At 41.1% G+C, this 19992-nt stretch overlaps 1 protein-coding gene across 2 annotated transcripts in view; it reads right to left on the bottom strand.

The window, feature by feature from the left end:
* Window positions 1-19547, bottom strand: part of HTR2C (5-hydroxytryptamine receptor 2C) — a 288259-nt gene extending 268712 nt beyond the window's left edge. For both annotated transcript variants that reach the window (XM_027054887.2, XM_027054888.2), the window contains exon 1: window positions 18909-19547. The gene's annotated coding sequence lies outside the window, so the exon portion shown is untranslated. The remainder of the gene's footprint in view (window positions 1-18908) is intronic.
* Window positions 19548-19992: the final 445 nt, after the last annotated feature.

Below are 19992 nucleotides of genomic sequence, written 5' to 3'. Positions count from 1 at the left end.
TGTAAATGCCTCCTTTCTGTAAAGGATAGTCAAGTTTGGCCGGTGTTGATTGGGTGCAAAAATGAAAGAAAGGGAGAGATGCAATATTCCTGAGTGTGAAACTAAGGTTTTTCTGAAATCAATTAATTTTGAACAGAAGTACTTTAAGGATGCCTCCCTTTTTATTGATTTTGTGGTCCTAACATAAAACTTGAGACAAAAATGAAGGTGATACAATCCCAGACGCAAAATTTTATTACATTCAGAAGTTTAAAAAAGTTAAGGATTGAGCCAGATAAATCAAGACTGTATTGCCTGAATCTAACCACAAATTTTCTTTTGTTTTATTTGCCAACTCTTCTTTTTTTTTTTTAATTTTTTTAACGTTTTATTTATTTTTGAGACAGAGAGAGACAGAGCATGAACGGGGCAGGGGCAGAGAGAGAGGGAGACAGAATCGGAAGCAGGCTCCAGGCTCTGAGCCATCAGCCCAGAGCCCGACGCGGGGCTCGAACTCACAAGACCGCGAGATCCTGACCTTAGCTGAAGTCGGACGCTTTAACCGACTGAGCCACCCAGGCGCCCCTGCCAACTCTTCTTAATATAAAACAACCTGTCCGACATTCCCAGCAAGTACATATGTCAAAAGTTTGTGGGTTCCAGAATAAGCAAGTCTATACACAAAGAAAGGATCCTTTTGAGGATCATGAAAAAGTTCTCAACCTAGAAACCATCGAACTGTATACTTTAAAGTGGGTGAATTGCATCGTATCTGAATTATATCTCAATAAAACTGTTAAAAAAGATTTGGGATTGAATCCATTACTACCAATAAAAACATCAGGTCTTAAAATAACTTTGAAAGATTGATAATATTGTTAAAAATACATGGGGAACTGCATTAATTTCACATGATAATTGTGTAAACACATATACATCGAGAATCAGGAAAGGCCAGGTTTTAATTAAAACATAATAATGCAGGGCGCCTGGGTGTCGCAGTCAGTTAAGCGACTGACTCTTGGTTTCAGCTCAGGTCATGATCTCAGGTTCCTGAGGTCGAGCCCTGCGTTGGCCTCTGTGCTAACGGCATGGAGTCGACTTGGGATTCTCTTTCTCTCTCTCTCTGTCTCTGCCCCTCCCCCTGCTCACGCTCTATATAAATAAAAATTAAAAAGTAACAATAACGTCAATACCCGAAGCTCTGAAAGTTGTACGTATTTTGTAGTGATGCCGAAGCTGGGGCAGAAGATTAAAAAAAAAAAACAACAACCAATATAGCCAGACAGCTGAAGCATTATGAAATCTTTTTTAATTGAATAAGATACACCCAAAGGTCAATTTTTCTATGGCCTCTATCTCGCATCAGCAAATATTAAGTGTTTATGTATAATCAGAATGATGCAAACTTTTCTATTTGAGATGAGTCTTTTCAGTCATTGATCTTAATACGAAACCATACGTTCCAGTGACTTCTCTGGTGAGGAACGTGCCAAGTCCGTAAGCATCCAAAAAAGGACCAAGTAGAAGAAACTCTATGCCTTCTTTGTTATGGGCAAAAGCTGTGTTTGAAACTTTATTTTAAACTCCTCTTTTCACAGTTGATATTCATTACGGGTTATTTTGGGGAGGGGTTGGTTTTGTAGTTTGTTGTGCAAGTTTATGTCTTCCTCACAGCCCCCTTTCCAGTTTCCTTAAAGCTAACAAATTCAGAGTTCAGCTAAAAACTAATGACAGGTTCTGAATACTCTATAGGCTTTTGCTCTGAGTAATATTGAAAACTCGTTCTTAAAATATTCTCAGATCACTGGTGGATTTGTTTGGTATGCTTTGTTTTTATACAAAACCATTTAGTCACAATATTTACTCAACTGGGCACGATCAGCTTCACTGTAAAAGTTGCAGGAAAAACTCAGTACAAAATATATTATCAGTATACCAAAAGAAAACACTGTTGGTGGGAATGCAAGCTGGTGCAGCCACTCTGGGAAACAGTATGGAGGTTCCTCAAAAAACTACAAAGAGAACTACCCTATGACCCAGCAATTGCACTACGAGGCATTTATCCGCGGCATACAGGGGTGCTGTTTCAAAGGGGCACATGCACCCCCATGTTTACAGCAGCACTATCAGCAACAGCCAAAGTATGGAAGGAGCCCACATGTCCATCGATGGATAAATGGATAATGAAGGTGTGGTATATATATACAATGGAGTATTACTCGGCCATCAAAAAGAATGAAATCTCGCCTTTTGCAACTACATGGATGGAACTGGAGGGTATTATGCTAAGCGAAATTAGTCAGAGAAAGACAAATATCCTATGACTTCACTCGTATGAGGACTTTAAGAGACAAAACAGATGAACATAAGGGAAGGGAAACAAAAATAATACAAAAACAGGGAGGGGGACAAAACAGAAGAGACTCCTAAATATGGAGAACAAACTGAGGGTTACTGGAGGGGCTATGGGAGAGGGGATGGGCTAAATGGGTAAGGAGCATTAAGGAATCCACCCCTGAAATCATTGTTGCACTATATGCTAACTAATTTGGATGTAAATGTAAAAAAAAAATAATAATAACAATAATAAAATAAAATAAATAAATAAAATGCAGATGCCATGTTTAAAGTTGAGCTTGTTGGGACACCTGGGTGGCTCAGTCGGCTAAGCGTCTGACTTCAGCTCAGGTCGTGATCTCACAGTCTATGAGTTCGAGCCCCGCATCAGGCTTTGTGCTGACAGCACAGAGCCTGCTTCAGATTCTGTCTCCCTCTCTCTCTGCCCCTCCCCTGCTCACGCTCTGTCTCTCTCTCTCTCTCTCTCTCTGACTAAAAAATAAATAAACATTTAAAAAAATAAAAAAAAATAAAGTTGAGCTTGTTAAATGATGAGAAAATATAACTATCATATATGAAATTAGATTAAAATAGAAGCATTTATTATGTTATGAAGCTATAAGAGCAGAATGGAATTTCACGGCATACGTACTCAAAATGTTTCCTGTGTTATTATGACTGCCTTTTCCCCCTAGTAAATGTGATTTGGGGGAACTTAAGGTAAATCTGTCTGGTCTTTTTTTTTTTTCTTGTTTATTTTAAGTTTATCATGTGCTAGCTTCTGTGTACACGTTATGCATCACATCCTTAGAACAATCTTGCAAGGGACAAATTGTTACCCTCATAAGATGAGAACACTCAGACTCTAAAACTTATTTAAATTGCTCTTTAAGGGGCGCCTTGGGTCGTGGCTCAGTCGGTTAAGCGTCCGACTCTTGCCTTTGGCTCAGGTCACAATTTCACAGTTCGTGGGTTCGAGCCCTGCATCGGGCCCCATGCTGGCAGTGCGGAGCCTGCTTGGGATTCTCTGTCTCCCTCCCTGTGTCTCTGCCACTCCCCTGCTCAAGCTCTCTCTGAAAATAAATAAATAAACATTGAAAAAAATAAAATAAAACTCCTCATCTAATCTTAAACACCATCTTCAAAACAAATTTTTTTTTTTTTTTACTTTTACATACTCTAAATGCTCTTAATCACAAAGACCTCTGATTACATAAACTGTGTCAGGTATTTTTAAAAAAAATATTATGATTCATTTCTACCATTTTTCTATTTCATTGCCAATTACTATTATTAGATAACGTTTTGCACGCTTTTTCCACCTTTAATCCTATTAGTAAATAATAATTCCCTCACCTTTAAAAATGAACTGACATCTTTGAGAATACACGCATCCTTGATTTGTAGAAGCTTACATATGACTGATGTCTCCTGACTTGTTTTCCGTTTATGTAGTCCTTTGAGGACATTGTCAGTGACTAAGTAAATGTTATAGTGACAGTACATTTTGGGCATGAACATTTGGCGTATTTTAAAAACTTCAGGCTGCTAATCAGGGTGCCATGGAAAAAGTATCCATAACCTCTGTAGTGAGACAGGCTTGGCTTGATGCCTGGCTCTACGTAGATGGGCTATGCGCTTGGGCATGTGACTTAAATTCTCTGTGTCTCCATTTCCTGTTTATTACGGTTGTCGTGCAAATTACATGAGGGAATGTATGTACTTTGTCAAATGCATTGACTAGGATAGAGTGGGGCTCAATATTTAATTCCTTTCCCTTTCCCCCTTTTTATGAGAGGTATCCGTGACTTCCCTGAACCACCTCCTGCCTCAGAGATTTTGCACTGTATTTACTAGATGGAATGGTACGTATAAATAACAATTTCAGTAACCCTATAGTTGAAAAGTTCCGATGAATCAATAGAAAATTGAAACCACTCCACAAAACCTACATTGCAGATTTGCTTGGGCTGTGCGTTTTCTTTCTGGTTACCGTTTCTGCCCATGCACATCTAACTGAAAGTTAACTATTTGACATTTGCTTCCAAGGTATGTGAATGTTTCAGTTTGCCTTCAAAATGTACTTTATTTTTTTTTCCCTTTTAGATCATAGCATCGAACTCATTGGACTGTTCGTGTTATGATCACATCTTTCCCATAGTCTGTAATTCACAGATTCATTGTCCTTAACACCACGTGAAGGTTACCGGTTTGTTTCCTTATAAAAATGACATAATGGATTAAAGCTGGAATTCTGTAGCTAGTGACTCATGCTTGCATTTGTACATTTCAAGAGACGTAATTTATAGAAAGGAATCATCCAGCCTTGAGCTGTTTCAGACTTCAGTTGCTTTAACAAATTAAAAAATAAAAATGCTACCATAAATAAATGCACACGGCCTGTCAACTGGTCAGTTATCTAATTTAAACTGCAGAAAATACTCTTGTCTTTTCCATGATTCTCTTCCTCTCATTCTGAATATATATATATATACATATATACATACACATATATATATACATATGTATATACATATATACATATATATGTATATATATGTATATATATACATATATATGTATATATATACATATATACATATGTATATATATGTGTGTATGTATATATGTATATATATATACATGTATATATATACATATGTATATATATATGTGTGTATATATATATAATATATCACACACGGGATCTCTTATCTATGTCAGTAAGAATGAAAATCACAACCTTGAAAATATTCACACACTTGTACTACGAACTTTCTGGTTATTGAGACCAACAGTGTGAATTCACTTTCTGTTTATTCTAGATTTACTAAGCATGACGTGATTCTCAAGGACAGTATGATGTCAAATTTTTAAAGGCTTTCATTTCATGTGCCACATAGCCTTCAAGAAGAGGTAGACCATGGTGGAAAAGAACCTCATTTGAGGTTTAAGAGATTTGGGTTCTCCTTGTAAGCTTTGCCAATAATTAGCTGAGTGACCTGGAACAAGTTAGGGGCCCTTTTTTTAAGCCTGTATTCATTTATCTTTGAAACACAAGCAATAGGAAGTCTGTTACAAATGCTATCAGTATACTTTAGTTCCATTGCTTTATTAAAATTCCTAGTACCCAACTTGTTAATGTTTTCATAATGTCATCCTTGTATTTTGGAATTGTGAATTACTTTGCTAATATTCCTAAAAATATTAAGTTCTGTAAATTATCTAATAAAAATGTATGACTCTTTTGGTATTGAGAATTAGTAGTCATTTGATAGACAACTGATTTTATCTGAGAGTTTAATCCACAGCGAATCATTTACGTACTAGTACTATAAGTCAATGTGTAATTCAGATATCTACTTACTTACTAGCAACAAGATTGAGCATGAAGGACGCCAGACTCGGGGAGATGTTTTTGGTTTTGTTTCTGTTTTCTACAAAAATGCTATCCATCTGGAAATTTCTGAGTCAGCAAAAAAGAGATTTGGTCACTATAAGTTCAGGTGATAGTGAACAAGGCACCTGAGAGAATTGATCCAAATCCATATTCCTTCTTTGAGCTTCGGGGCAAAAACGTTTCTATATCTATTCCTGGAAATTTCTCTAAGTTTAATTTAACAGAAACCTTTTTTTTTGGGGGGGGGGGAGACCAAATCCTTTATGTGGCACTCATATATTGGCTCCCCAACTGGACTCCAGCTTCCTGGAGATCACAAGTTATATATTGTTTCCTCTTCTGGGAGACCTTGGACTATTCAGTCAAATGTCTTGCACAGAGCAGAACCTTAACAATAATTGAATGTGATAACGTATACAGTTGGGAGAGAAAGCCTGCGTGTTTCATTTTGAAGATTCTGAGAAAAATATAATACTTAGATATTCCCCAAAGCTTTGCATAATCAATGCTTACTGTTTGGACCTCTGTTCTTCCCTCTCTACAACCTTCTTTCCCTTGGAAAGTTCTGAAATTCAGCTACGCCAGAAGAGTATGGATTGGTCCAAATTCTTTTACCTCCAAGCTTCACCTATCTCCAGAGATCCATATCATATTTTCAGCTATCCAACGAACATCTGATGGTGCGTGTATCTATTTTATCTTGCTGAAAGAAATGTAAGTTCCTCTATGGTAGGAACCACATCACACAAAAAATGTTCATTAAATACTGGCTTGCCAGTTCTGTGACTCTAAGAATAACTGCTATATTCTCTGCCATGTTTTTACAATGTCACGTGTAGTTAAGTTTCAAAAAAATATCCTTAAAGTGATGATGGTGATAGAAATCTACACGATTATTCAGCTAGATCTAGAGTAGGCTTGAGTGCCACAGGTTAAAATCCGGCTGAGGACCCAAGTTTGAATAGTTCCTTTGAAATTATTTTATGCCAACACAAAGGGTATAACTTTAGATTCATTGAAGATGGTGATGAAGGAGCTTGATATCATTTTCAAGAGAAAGTAATTAGAAATCAAAATAGAACACAGAAAGAAGTCATGAACAAGCTATAAATGGCCTTTCCTTTGCTCCGTCCAGCCATCTGCGGTCACTCTCAAAGACTCAAAGAGTTCTGAATACAAATACAGTAAATTGAATACGCCTCATAAAAGAAAGGTTCTGATACAAGGGGAAAAAGATAATATGAAATGTAATTAAAGGCCTCGAGATGAATATCTGCCCACAAATTTCCTTTTCTTTTGAAGTCCTCTATAAAGTAATAGCTTACATATCCAATTCAGTCTAGGAATATATTAAAGGAAAAGACAATTTCTAATCACGAAGCTCAATCATCAGCTAAGCAATGACAGCCCTGATATTCACCGAGATATTAATTAATTCTTGTGGAGGGACTGTGGCTGCAGATGGTTTAATTTAAACCACCTAAAAATGGTTATATTTAATTTGTTATTGGTAGCCAATGATGTCCTAAATTTGCTGTCAAAAAAAGACAAAAAGAAGAGAAATTTCCACTCGTTTAGTAACCTTTAAATAATGAATCATTTCCTACTTAGGCCCTGGAGTGAAAAAGGAAAGGACAAGATCAAGATCCTAAGTGAGGTTTCATTTTAGATTGTTTAAGGAGTTCTTAAGTAGTTGGAGAAGAGTTACAATTGTCTTCTTGGCTATAAAACTCAACTACTTGAGCATTATTATTGAGGCGAATTTTCAGAACTGCAAACCTGCTGGTATTTTCATATATTGTAACATTTGAAATGCCCTTAGTAAACCATTCAGTCTGGCTTACTTAAACAGGGGAGAACATCGAGGCTCAGAAAAGATGAGAACGCAAGTCATTGAACTGTAAATTTGTACTATAAAAACCTTTCTCCACAGTGCTCGTGTGCTCTTATGTATTAATTATTAAGCAAATATATATTGAAAGAGCCCACAATGTGTAATGATGTATGCAGAGGGTAGTTGTGGGGGAAGTGAATAATACGTAATTTCGTCCTATGCGAGTTCATAAGCCAGTAGGAAAGATAAGACTCAAATTCAAAAGGAAGATGGTGCATATAGAACCTTAAACACCATGCCAGGCACATTGGAGACAGACCTTGAGGCCTAAAAAACAAAAAGCAAACAAACAAAACCAAACACAATACAACGTGTGCGGGTGTCAACCTAGATAATCCTTTATATGACCAGCAGTCCCTCTCCACTGCACATACAAAATCATAGCACATGTGAATTTTAGGTATTGTTCCTTGGCTTTACAATCTGCATCGTCCTCCCAGCCCCACCTTCATAAAACGTCTCGACATTTGACAGCTACCTTAGCATCTGGTTGCTATTAACCACACGTCTGCTTTGCCCAGACGTTGGGCAGCCCGATTTTGTGGCATTGTGATGTGTGTGGGAGACGTGTAGACTTCAAACGCGGAATTGGGGAGTTGTCGGAAGTGAGCCTTAAGGCGCTAATCCTCCGATTCTATAATCACAATGGGAATGAAAAGGGGGAAAGTTTTGAGCAGCGTTTTGCCAAAATAACTGAGAAGCTTGAGAATAGAGGGAGAAAGGTGATCCAAGAATGACTCCCAGGCAGAAAGAATAAGCATTATTTCAATTTGCATGAAAAAGTAAAGAAATGTGGGAGGAGGGATAGAATACTTTTTAAATTCTAACAATGTGAGTGTTTTCATTCATGCATTCTGTATTAGGCTACAGATAAATGTCCTTTTATTTGCTCTATTTGCTTCACTCTGAATCAAGAGACTCAGCATATCGACCATAGATAGGAACAAGTTTGGCTGCTCTTCTGAAAATTGTACTTATCCACAGCAAAGTACAACACTAAGGTTAAAAAGGTAGCAAATTGCTTTATAGCAATGGATTATCGTCTCAAGTTTTCAGTGGTTTTTAACTATTACATTAGATTCTAGGTGTAATGATGTATTAAATTATTAAATTCTATTAAATTCTCACTACTTTTATTTTAGTGGTAAAATTTGTGAGAGGTTTCTTCATATTCCTTTCTCCATTTTATACATTCATATAATTTATGTTTCCAGATTTGTAACCTTAGGGATGTAAGGCATTTAACCTCAGTGGTTTCTGTATCCTTGTGTGTTTTTTTTTTAATTTTATTTTAAAAATTCTTCTTTTTTTTAATGTTTATTTATTTTTGAGACAGAGAGAGACAGAGCATGAGCAGGGAAGGGGCAGAGAGAGAGGGAGACACAGAATGTGAAGCAGGCTCCAGGCTCTGAGCTGTCAGCACAGAGCCTGACGCGGGGCTGGAACTCACGAACTGTGAGATCATGACCTGAGCCAAAGTCGGACGCTTAACCGACTGAGCCACCCAGGCGCCCCTCTGCATCCTTGTTTGTAACAAAAAGGTTAGTTTGATCCAGAAAGATCAGAAAGATCACTTGGTACAATCCTCTTATTCTATAGTTGTAGAAACTGAGGCTCTTGAGGGTAGGAAGGAAAGAAAGCCACTGTCGTCTGTACTATAAGCTGCAGGACTATATTATTATACGGAATTGCCCTTCGGTCTAACAGGACTATTAACTTCTTCAGGGAAGTACTGTGTAATATGTGTGTCACTTCTCTACCATCCAAAGAAATGTTAGGCATACAGTAGGCCCTCAACAAACACTTGCTGAAATTCCATGATGGTTACCAGCCTTGGATTCACCTTCATCATGCAATTGACTAATTTGACAGATAAACATAGATCATGAATTTTGTCAATCTACTTACCAAACATTGAGATGATTGGTTGAGGTTTGGCAGTAGAAGCAGGAAAAAAGTTAAGGTAGACCATAATTCAGTGAGAGGGTGGTAATGAACCTTCAAACTAATGAAATGAGTGAGTGTGTGCTAACTTAAGATTTTGTGGAGCAAGAGGCAATGTATCAGGCAGAAAGTGTAACCAAGGATTGGGGTGGAGGGGAACTTGTTCAATGGGTATAGAGTTTCAGTTTTACAAGATGAAAAGAGTTACAAAGATGGATGGCGGTGATGGTCCCAAAACTGTGTGAATGTATGTAATACTACTGAAATGTACATGTAACCATGGTTAAGACGGTAACTTTAATGGTATGTGCATTTTATGACAATAAAAGTATATTTTTCAAAAAGATAAGTAACCATCCTAATAAAGAATACCTTCCAAAGTGGGGAAGAGGGTCATCGTATACATGAGTAGTTTTCGGACTTATAATTCTACCATATGTCATCAATTTTATCCATTTGTTTACAGTGATTTTAAAAATAGGTATAGAAGCATAATGAAAGGACGAGGGAAATAAGTCTGTTAAGAAACCAACTCATTTCTGCTTTTTAAAAACTTGGCTTAAAAAAAATTTGTTGGAGACATACCAGATCCTTTTTCTTTTACTTCCACCAAGAATAGTCATCAATTTCTCTCTGCATCTATTATAGACTGACATTACACATAATAATATAAGATATGGGGCTATTAGCCCTTTGGGAATCAGTGACTAACCAAACCCCCAAAGAGTGCTAGAACAATCTACCTACAGAAGCATTACATTCATTTTAACTGTTTTTCTAAGATTAAAAAAAAAAAAAAACTAACAGGTTCACAATTTTACCACTCAAGGAATTCATTAATAGTAACCTCTGATTTCCTATTACAGTATAAAAATGAAGCAATAAAACTTGTTTAGAAATTTATTTGGTGTAAAGGCATTCGGGAATTATTACTTAAAAAAGAAAAAGTTCTGCTCCACTCTGAACCATCAACTCACACTACAAAATGAGTGTAGACCCTTGAGGTTACTAATTAAAAGCTAAAAAACAAGGGAATTCTACAGCCAGAATATGGAACTGATCCTAATCATTCATTGATCATTACCCATCTTCACCAAACATGTATGTGGCCAATAGAATCGGGTGTCTCTTTCTCTCTTTTATATCTATCTATCTATCTATCTATCTATCTCTAAACTTTAGCTATAAACCAGTTTAAGAAGATTTATAATTTCTTGGGGCGCTTGTGTGGCTCAGTCGGTTGAGCGTCTGACTTCGGCTCAGGTCATGATTGCGTGGTCTGTGGGTTCGAGCCCCACGTCGGGCTCTGTGCTGACAGCTCGGAGCCTGGAGCCTGCTTCAGATTCTGTGTCTCCCTCTCTCTGCCCTCCCTGTTCATGCTCTGTCTCTCTCTTTGTCAAAAATAAATAAACATCAAAAAAAACTTTATTAAGAAGATTTATAATTTCTTAATCGCTCTAAAGTATGTTGACAGAGATTACATGACATCATTTCAGAGAAATCCTTTGTTCTGCCGATGCTTTGAGTTTTTAAAAGTTTTTGTGAAGGTGTGCGAGAAATTCTACTCTATTTCTTCCTGTGTCTTCTTTCACTTTTAACCATTGGAACATACATTCCTAAGAGGATGGATGGATAGATCGATAGAGAGATAGATAGATAGATAGATAGATAGATATGGATTGATCATATATACGACAATACAATTAATCAAGATATATTAATTGACTACTTACTATGAGCAAGAAGTTTGCCATGTATGTGGGTTAGTCAGCAAAACCTTTACGCAAGGTGGGGGTGGTTGTTTAAACCAGACCTTGAAAACCAAGTAGAATTTAGATAGGTTTGGGAAGGGAAGCTGAAAGCACAGAACTAAGTTTTCCCATTTGACTCCCCATTTCTAAGCAATAAATTATTGTGGAATCACAAGTCCCAGTTTTTATGTCATTAAAATGGAAGTAGTTTTTTTTTCATCAATCACAAAATAAAGCCTTTAAGCATACAGATTGTTTGGTGTGTTCTTTTAAACCCTTCATTAATTTTAAGTACTCAACAGGAACACAGTCTTCCTACCTGAGCTCAGATCAGTAAACTAAAAAGTTGACAATTACTTTTTACAGTACCTATTTTCCAGGTCATGGCTATTAAATTGTTTCTCCTGATGCCAGTGTGAAAAGGTAATACATGGCAAATAGGATCAGACAACCCCTCATTCCTCCCTGATACACGATAAATAATTTTATTTAATTTTTTTAATTTTAGACAGAGAGCACGTGAGAAGGGAAGGGCAGAGGGAGGGAGGGAAGGGGGGGAGGGGAGAGAGGATCTTAAGCAGTTTCCATGCTCAGCACAGAGCCCTATGTGGGGCTCGGTCTCATGACCCTGGGATCATGACCTGAGCCACAATCAAGAGTCAGACGCTCAACAGATCAAGCCACCCAGGCGCCCCATGATAAAGAATTTTTAACACCCTCTGCTTCTTCCAGTCTCGGACCTCCAGGATTTCAATTTTCCTGTTTGAATTCCAAGTAGGCAACTGTATATAAAGGACTAAATTGGAATGGCCTGTGTTGTGGTGTCACATATAGGACAAACCACACACCCTATGTGTCCAACTCACTGTAATGACACCTGAGTCTTTCCAGTCATCCTCTGTGCAGAACAGCATTATATCCATGATTTTAATCCAGCTTTTAAATGATCTAAGTCCCCTGAGCCTCACTCAGGCTTCCTGTCCCTCAGTCCCTCAGCATTAACAGTACTTTCTCATTTGCTTTACTTTTTTTTTTTTTTTTATTGATAGCTGAATCCCCAGATGAAATGTTACACGCCTATCTTATTACTTTGTCAAACAGCGTATTAATGATTAATGGACACTGTCAGTAATAATAGCCTAATGTTCACATGCAAATCTGTTCCATCCAAAGACTAGGGGCTACAGTATGAAAGATAAAGTAGCCCATTCCGTAACAAAGACAGGAGAGTTTACCGTTGGACAGCATAGTCTCTGGAATCAGAACTGCAAGGTTCCAAGCTTGGTTTCAGTTAATTAGCGTAAATGGATTATTTAACCCCTTTGTGGTGCCTCAGTTTCCCTGTCTGCAAATGGCGGGTATTAGTTGTACCTTCGCATGGGGTAAATATGCCTTCTCATGAGGTAAATGTGAGGCTTACATGAGTAAAATACATGTAACCCTCTTAAAATGGGCGAGTCTTCCTACTTTGATCATAGGAAGCTGTACCTGAAAGTATTAAGTCTTTGACTACTGAGATAAACTCAGAGACATGTGGATTTAAAACGTACTTATGGGGCAGCTGGGTGGCTCAGTCGGTGAAGCCTCTGACTCTCGATCTTGGCTCAGGTCATGATCTCGTGGTTCGTGAAAGGTTCGTGAGATCCAGCCCTATGTCGGGCTCTGCGTCGACAGCGTGCAACCTGCTTGAGACTCTGCCCCTCTCTATCTGCCCCTCCTTCCCTCCCTCATGCTTCTCTTTCTCAAAAATAAATGAACATTAAAAAAAAGCACTATGACTTCAAAGACACTAATGACTTTAAAGGCAACGGTAATTTTTTTTTAGAAAAATGAAAAAAGATAAAGAGAACCCCAGTTCAGTGTGTTCATTGCTATTCTTTTCGAGAGATTAGTTGATATGGTCTTTGGTTTCAGTAGTAATTTTTGTTTTTTTAAAAAAAATTTATATTGCGCCTACCCCCTACATCCTGTATTATAAGGCTGATTCCACTCTGAACACTCACTCTCCCTTCTTCCTTCCAATCAAGCTGCTTCATTTTCCATGGAAGGCGAGACTCCTCACCCTCATTCTTCCCAGGCTTGGCTAACCACCTTGTACAGTAAGTAGTTCAGGCTGCACCTAGGTGTGTTGAACTAACTCTCCATTCCCTGATTTCTTTATTGCTCACTCCTTTTATCAGAAATCTAGGCCCTAGAAAGAAGGAAGGAAAGAAAGAAAAGAAAGAAAGAAAGAAAGAAAGAAAGAAAGAAAGAAAGAAAGAAAAAGAAAAGAAGAGAGAAGGAGGAAAAGAAGGAAAAAAGGAAAGGAAGGAAAAAAGAAAAAGATTGGAAGGAAGGAAGAAATCTATTCCTTTTATTGTCCACCAGAGGATACTTCATTCTTATAGTGACCTGAACCGAATTAACTAAAGCCGTGTTTAGGAATTTAGGGCAGGTGAAATGGCCTTCGCTGACCACCTATATACTCTCAATGTTTTTCCATGGCCCAAAAGAAACTGATAGAGAAATAAGGCTGGGGATGGGATGGAGAACAGGTTCAGGAGAGCACTTCCTTAAAAATGGGTCAGAAGGAAAGCGTGGTCATTTTAATAACTAACTTGAAATGTATTAATAACACTAGCCTGTCACAAGGGATCCACTTTTTCAATATAAGGAAGATGGAGTTTGTATGTGGAGGGCAAGGAACCAAAAGGGACCATGTAAGATACTGCAGAAAGAGACGACTGTATCATGGATGAGACCTTCAGGACATAGAAGGAAACAGGATCCAGTGCACAGAGGGAGAAGTTAACTCGGGAAAGGAACAGGGGCATTTATGTTTCCAAGGCAAAGCAAAAGACGTAAGGACAGAAGTAATAAATAAATGTCTAGAAGAAGAGGACGGAGAAGATAATAGAGATGACATCTTCCCCATACATCTATCTCTTTAGCTTCCGTTTTCTCTGTGTGGTGTGAAAGAATTGCTCAAATCGGGCGGTACCGGAGTAGCCTAGAGAAGTTGGCAGGACTTGGCAAAAGTTTGGATGACCTGTCTCGGAACATAGGAAAGGGAGTCAACACGCAAATTTGGCAAGCAAAGGGATGGTTGAGCCGTGCTGAGGGCCCAGCTGAGACTGGAGACGGTGAATGTGTAGTTTTGTGAGTTTTCTCCAGGAATGCTCAGCGATCCGAGTAGAAAATAGGACAGATTATCCTGAAATACGGGAGGTAAAAGGTGGGGGGGGGGGGGCAGTGGAAGGGCAGCGAGGACGGTCGTGTGTATTGGGTGATGGTGAGAAATGCGATGAGTGGCATAAGGGTCAGACGATATATCAGATGGCAAGTAGAGATGGCAAGTGGGTGGGTACTGAGTCCAAGTTTTCTGAACTTCCTAGGATTTCTGAACTGTAAAATTTTAGAAACTGATGTATTTCAGGTGTGTCCCTGGGCCCGAGGACAATGGAAAACAAGAGGCCAAGGAACGAAGAGGCCGGACTGTTATTCAGCCATCGGCAAAAATAATGAAGTCTCTAGAAACCGGCAAGATTAAAACCGGACAACAAGAAAAGGGCCAGGTGCCGAAAATTTCAACGAAGGTGTAGGCATTAAGAGACCAGAAAATGTTGAAAAGGGGTATGCATCAGTGAAAACTTCTTTAAATAAAAGCGAAGAGACATGTTCTAGCGTGCTGGAAATTCATGTCCAAAAGAACTTTCTGCAGTGAAGAGGACAGTCTATACCTGCACTGTCCAACAGGGGGTCACGGGGCACCGGTGGTTGTCCAGCAGCTAAAATACGGTCTGTGAGACTGAAGGACTGAATTTATAGTTTTATTCACTGTCAACCAGTTTGCATGTAAATAGCCACGCGTGGCTGGGGCTGTCATCCTGTGCCATCCTGCAGGCTGTTCGATAACTGTCAACAAATTTAGGCTTAGTTATTAATAGGCAGTGACAAAAATAAGTCGCCCCTCTTAGTGGATGTTTGCATTTAAAGGAGACGAGAACTAACATTAGAGAAGGAAATTCCTCAATGTAGAATCTCGAGTGCTGCAGAAAACCACGAAGGCGACTCATTTGGGGGCTCAGAGGCCTTTCTAGTGCTTCTCAAATTAGATCATGTAAGTGGTCATCTATGAATAAAGTTTACCCTAATTAATAAGATTGGCTTTATTAAATGCCCACTGTAGATGCGATATCGTAAACCTTTTATTGATTTTTGAGAGAGCGCAAGCAGGGGAAGGGCACAGAGGGAGGGAGACAGGGGATCTAAACCTAAATCAGCTCTGCGCTGACAGCAACAAGCCTGATGTGGGGCTCGACCTTAGCCACAGTTGGAGGCTCAACCCACTGAGCCACCCAGGCGCCCCCAGATGGCATAGTCTTAAACACAGTTGAAACGAAGAAGAATTAGGATGAAGTAGAGATACTGGGTACAGGGAGAAAAAAAAAAACAACAACACAATTAAGATTCTAGCTCACGTGCTTCGTGTTTGAACCCCTGCTTTTACTCTATCATTTGTGGATGACAATGTCAGAAATAACTGCCAAGGGGTAGTTGTGTGTGAGCATTAGGTGAAATCGGCTAGCGACTGGCCAAATGATGGTGCGGCTTAACCTCTTGGTTGGTTTCAGTGTTCCTTGTTGAAAATGGAGATTACTAGGCTGTTTTGCAGCAATGTTCTCAGCATATGGGGTTTCTGAGATTCAAGAGTGTACAAGTTGTAGATTAAATGACATAAGTATCCTGGAACAGGGACAAATAAACAGTAATAATAAAGAAAAACAGCTTTGTGCAAAAATTTAAAATGCTTAATATCCATGTGCTTCGCAATAATCAAATAGGATTAACAGATCATTACATTAATGCGTAACGTTAATGTACGTTATTATATTACGATGGTATATCTTATCACTGTATCTTATTAACTCCAACTTATGGTCAAGTTTTCCTCATTTGCTCATGGCTATCTAGGCCCCTAGTGGTACCAATTCACTATTTCTTCCACTAGACAACACTGATCTTCAGCAGATGTTCTACCAAAAAAGTCTCAATACAAGCGTTGTACACCCCCATTTTGGGAGGGGTTCCGCTGCTCTAAGAGTAGGGTGGTAAGAGGTTCTTTAATGATGCTGGCCAAATGGTCTGAAGCTTCTGGAGCCATTATAGCTTGGGACCTATTTGCCTGCAGGCTCAGAAAGCAGCCACTTTCTTCGGTCTCAGGCCTTGAGCAATTTAATAAGAGTAGCTGAAGACATTTAATGTTGGTTTCGGATAATCTCTCTCTCTCAAATTTCGTTTTGATTGTTGTGTTTCCCTTCAGTGGAGAGAAATACCGTTTACTTGAAGGCAATAAATGGACTAGTAAAATAACTGAGGATTCATGGAGGCTTCAGATTCTTTTTTAGATTTAGGTACTGACCAGCTACATGCAGAAATATTCTCAAATCATTCAATTCCAAATGGTAGTGCCCATCTAACACGGTTTTAGAATTTACTTGCCAGAGGAGAAATCTACTACCTGTAAACCCCGGTGGGGGAGATCCCCACAGTGCTTAAACCTTTAATGGATCAGTCCAACGTCATATCAGAGATGTTAGGTTTTTAAGGTTTTACTTGTACGGTTGAAGAAATAAACAGCTTTTTTCCCAGGTAGCCTTGAAAGCACAAAGAAATATTTCTTACTCCATTGCCTTAAATTAATCTAGAAAAATGTCAGTTTCTCCTCTCTCCTCGCATGAATTCATACAGCACCAAAGCCTGTCATGTTATTATCTGAAAATGTCATCATCATCAACCGTGACAGCTCCAGATATAGATCCCTCAGGAAAGCACAGGAAGGGTTAATAACCTTCTCTAGATCATGCAGAGAGAAAAACACTGTCAGTGCTGGCTTAAGCACCCCAGATCCTACCTTGACATCGCAATCATAAGCCTTATCCACCTTCGGAATTTCAGGACTTACCTTGGGCTTGTTGCTGTAGATGATATTTTATTACCTCCCCAGGAGGATTAGAAGAACATATTTAAGGAATAAAATGTTTAATTAAATATTCTAGAACCCACCTCCCGACAACATAGAAAAAACTATTTAATTCTCCCCCCTCACCCCCTGGAGCGGGGCTGAGGTGTGTGTGTGTGTGTGTGTGTGTGTGTGTGTGTGTGCGTGCGCGCGTGTGTGTGTGTGATTGTCAGAATGGTTGATATGTGGATACACCTCTCCATCAAAATTTAAACTCTAGAACCCAGATGTCCTTCTGCACCCCTGTGGGTGAGGTCACGAGGGTCTGCAGGCTGGGAAGCTCAGAGGTTGCTCACTGCGCAGTGTCTCTCCCCCAACCCCAATCATTTCAGCTAAGTGCTACTTCGCCCTACAGCGAGGTTCCCTCGGTTAGCCTGCCTGAAAGGTATGTGGTGAGGGGCATAGGCCCTTAGTGGCTCAGCAGTCAGAGGTTCCTTGGGTAGGGCTCGTGATGGTAAACATTAATGAAGAAGCTGCACGGTACTGGCTCCGATTCTTGACCAAATTAGATACCAAGTATCAAATGTCGCCCGCTGAATCTGAGTGGAGGAGTGCTGTCGCTTCAAATAAAGGGGTCTTGAACACAATACAAAATGTTGGTCACCTCCGGTCGCGTACTACCCAACGGGAAGCCAAAGGCAAAGGGCACGGCGCCAAAAAAAAAAAAAGAAAAAAAAAAAAGAAAAGAAACAGACACACAGACACGTTTTGCAATGACGAACTTTATGTGGCTTCAGGAACGGCAACCTGTTCTTACGTTTAGCAATCCCGCGGTACACTGTTAAGACTGGAGACTTTTCCGCGATCCTCTTCAAAATATAGTGACTTAGGTAAACTCATAAAAAGGCTCGCCGAATGCCCTTATGCTCTCCTCTTAAACTTACGTGACCATCAGCAGCGCTGTTCAAATTCAGCCCACAGCTGTTAGACCCAGACACAGATCCGCAGTGTTCCTGTCCCCAGAGTTACCGGTGTTCCCTGAGACCCTCCGAGAATCAGGGTCGGTTTTCAATGAGCACGTCAGAGAGGATCCTTCGCCCCACGCTGCTCCCACTGTCCCAAGCCCTGTGCCCCCCTCCCACTTTCCTGAAATCGGCTTTCTTAAAAACGGAGCCCGTATCCCCAATTCAGTTGCACCTTCCGCAGCCCGAACCTCTGCCCAGAGACACCCACGTTCCCTCTCCCCCCGCCCCTCCACTTCTTGAGACCCCACGCCAGCCTCCCGTTTCTCTCTCAGCAACCCGGGAGCTGGATTCTCGAGACCACCCTCCCCCCCTCCGCCCAGCGCCTCCATCTCAAGTCCTCCCCCCTCCCCGCCACCCTCCCCCCCCCCCCCCCCCGGCTTCCCAACCTCCTTTGAGGCTTCAGTGCCCCTCCCGTGGAGCTACGACACCCCCCCCCCCCCGCCTCCTCCCAGAGACCCCCAGGCTCTCCTCGAGCTGCGCGTTCAGAGTCCCTCCCTACCCCCCACCTCCCGCTCGGGCCAGCGCAGTTCTGCAAGCTGCAACCATCCGGGACCTGTCCCCGCTCCCCACCCCATCCCCCCCGCCTGAACCGTTAGGGTCTCGGCTAGCAATGCCGCCCGGGGCTCCAACTTACCACAAGCGTCCGGGAGGAAGACGAGGCAACGGTCGCCGCGGCGGCAGCTAGACGAGAAACGGACTCGGCTGCAATCGCCCAGCGGAGCCCGCGGCAGTCGATGCGCTGCGCTGCGCTGCGCGCCGCAATCTCGCGCCTCGGCGGAGGGAGGGATGGAGGGAGCTCGGCGCGATAGTGAGCACCGGCGAGTCGACCTCCTCTGGGCGACCGTGCGCCCCCGGACAGGTTTGGCTGGTCTTGCTCCACTATCTTACTCTAGCTTAGTAACTGACCACCTCCAGCATCTCTGCACTATTCGCGTCTTCTTTCTTCTTCGGTGGCCCCTAACTAACTACACTACTCTAAACGGACGAAGGCCATCACGCGAGCGCCACGCCGATCTCGACGACTCCGACGACAGCGGTGTCCAAGAGGGAGGAAAAGTTCGTATGCGATCGCAGGTAAGGGGCGGCAGGCCGATGGAGCAGCCAAGGTTGGCGATCTAGCTGCTCCAAAGGCAAGATCGGAAAGATCGGTGCGCCCGAGGCTGCGAGCTTCCTCGGCGAGCACCAGAGCGCCTACCCCGCGCTGGCGGTGCTGCACCACTCTCTTGGGCCAAAACCGGAGGAGGGGTGGAGCCAAGAGCGGCCAATCAGCGCTCAGCATTGCACAGCCCCCGGCCTGTTTGGACCGTGTCTTAGTGCATCTGGAACCTGCTGGCAGGGGGCGCGAGACCCCGTGGTGGTGGTGGTGGCGGTGGTGGTGGCGGTGGTGGCGGCGGTGGTGATTAACTTGATTTATGAGGCCTGGAGTCTGGGGGGAACCGAGGTCAGTCATGGGGTGGGGGTGTCTCAAGAATGCACCCTTAAAGATTCACAGAACGCCTTCCCAAACACACACACACACACACACACACACACACGCACACACACACACCTTAACATTTCAGAAGTCTTAGAAGTTCCACCAAGCTTTGAAACTCCCTCTGACGTTCTGTCTCCAACTCCTAACCACTTTCCACAACAGGAACAAGCGAGGCATTCACAAGGTCAAACATATTTAGTGAGCAAAGGCCGTGGCTCTAAGGCCCTTTACCACAACATAC

The sequence above is a fragment of the Acinonyx jubatus genome, chromosome X (assembly GCF_027475565.1).
Source record: "Acinonyx jubatus isolate Ajub_Pintada_27869175 chromosome X, VMU_Ajub_asm_v1.0, whole genome shotgun sequence".
NCBI classification, from domain to species: Eukaryota; Metazoa; Chordata; class Mammalia; order Carnivora; family Felidae; genus Acinonyx; species Acinonyx jubatus.
Note: the sequence above shows the minus strand (reverse complement) of the source record. Positions and strands in the feature narration are given on the sequence as shown.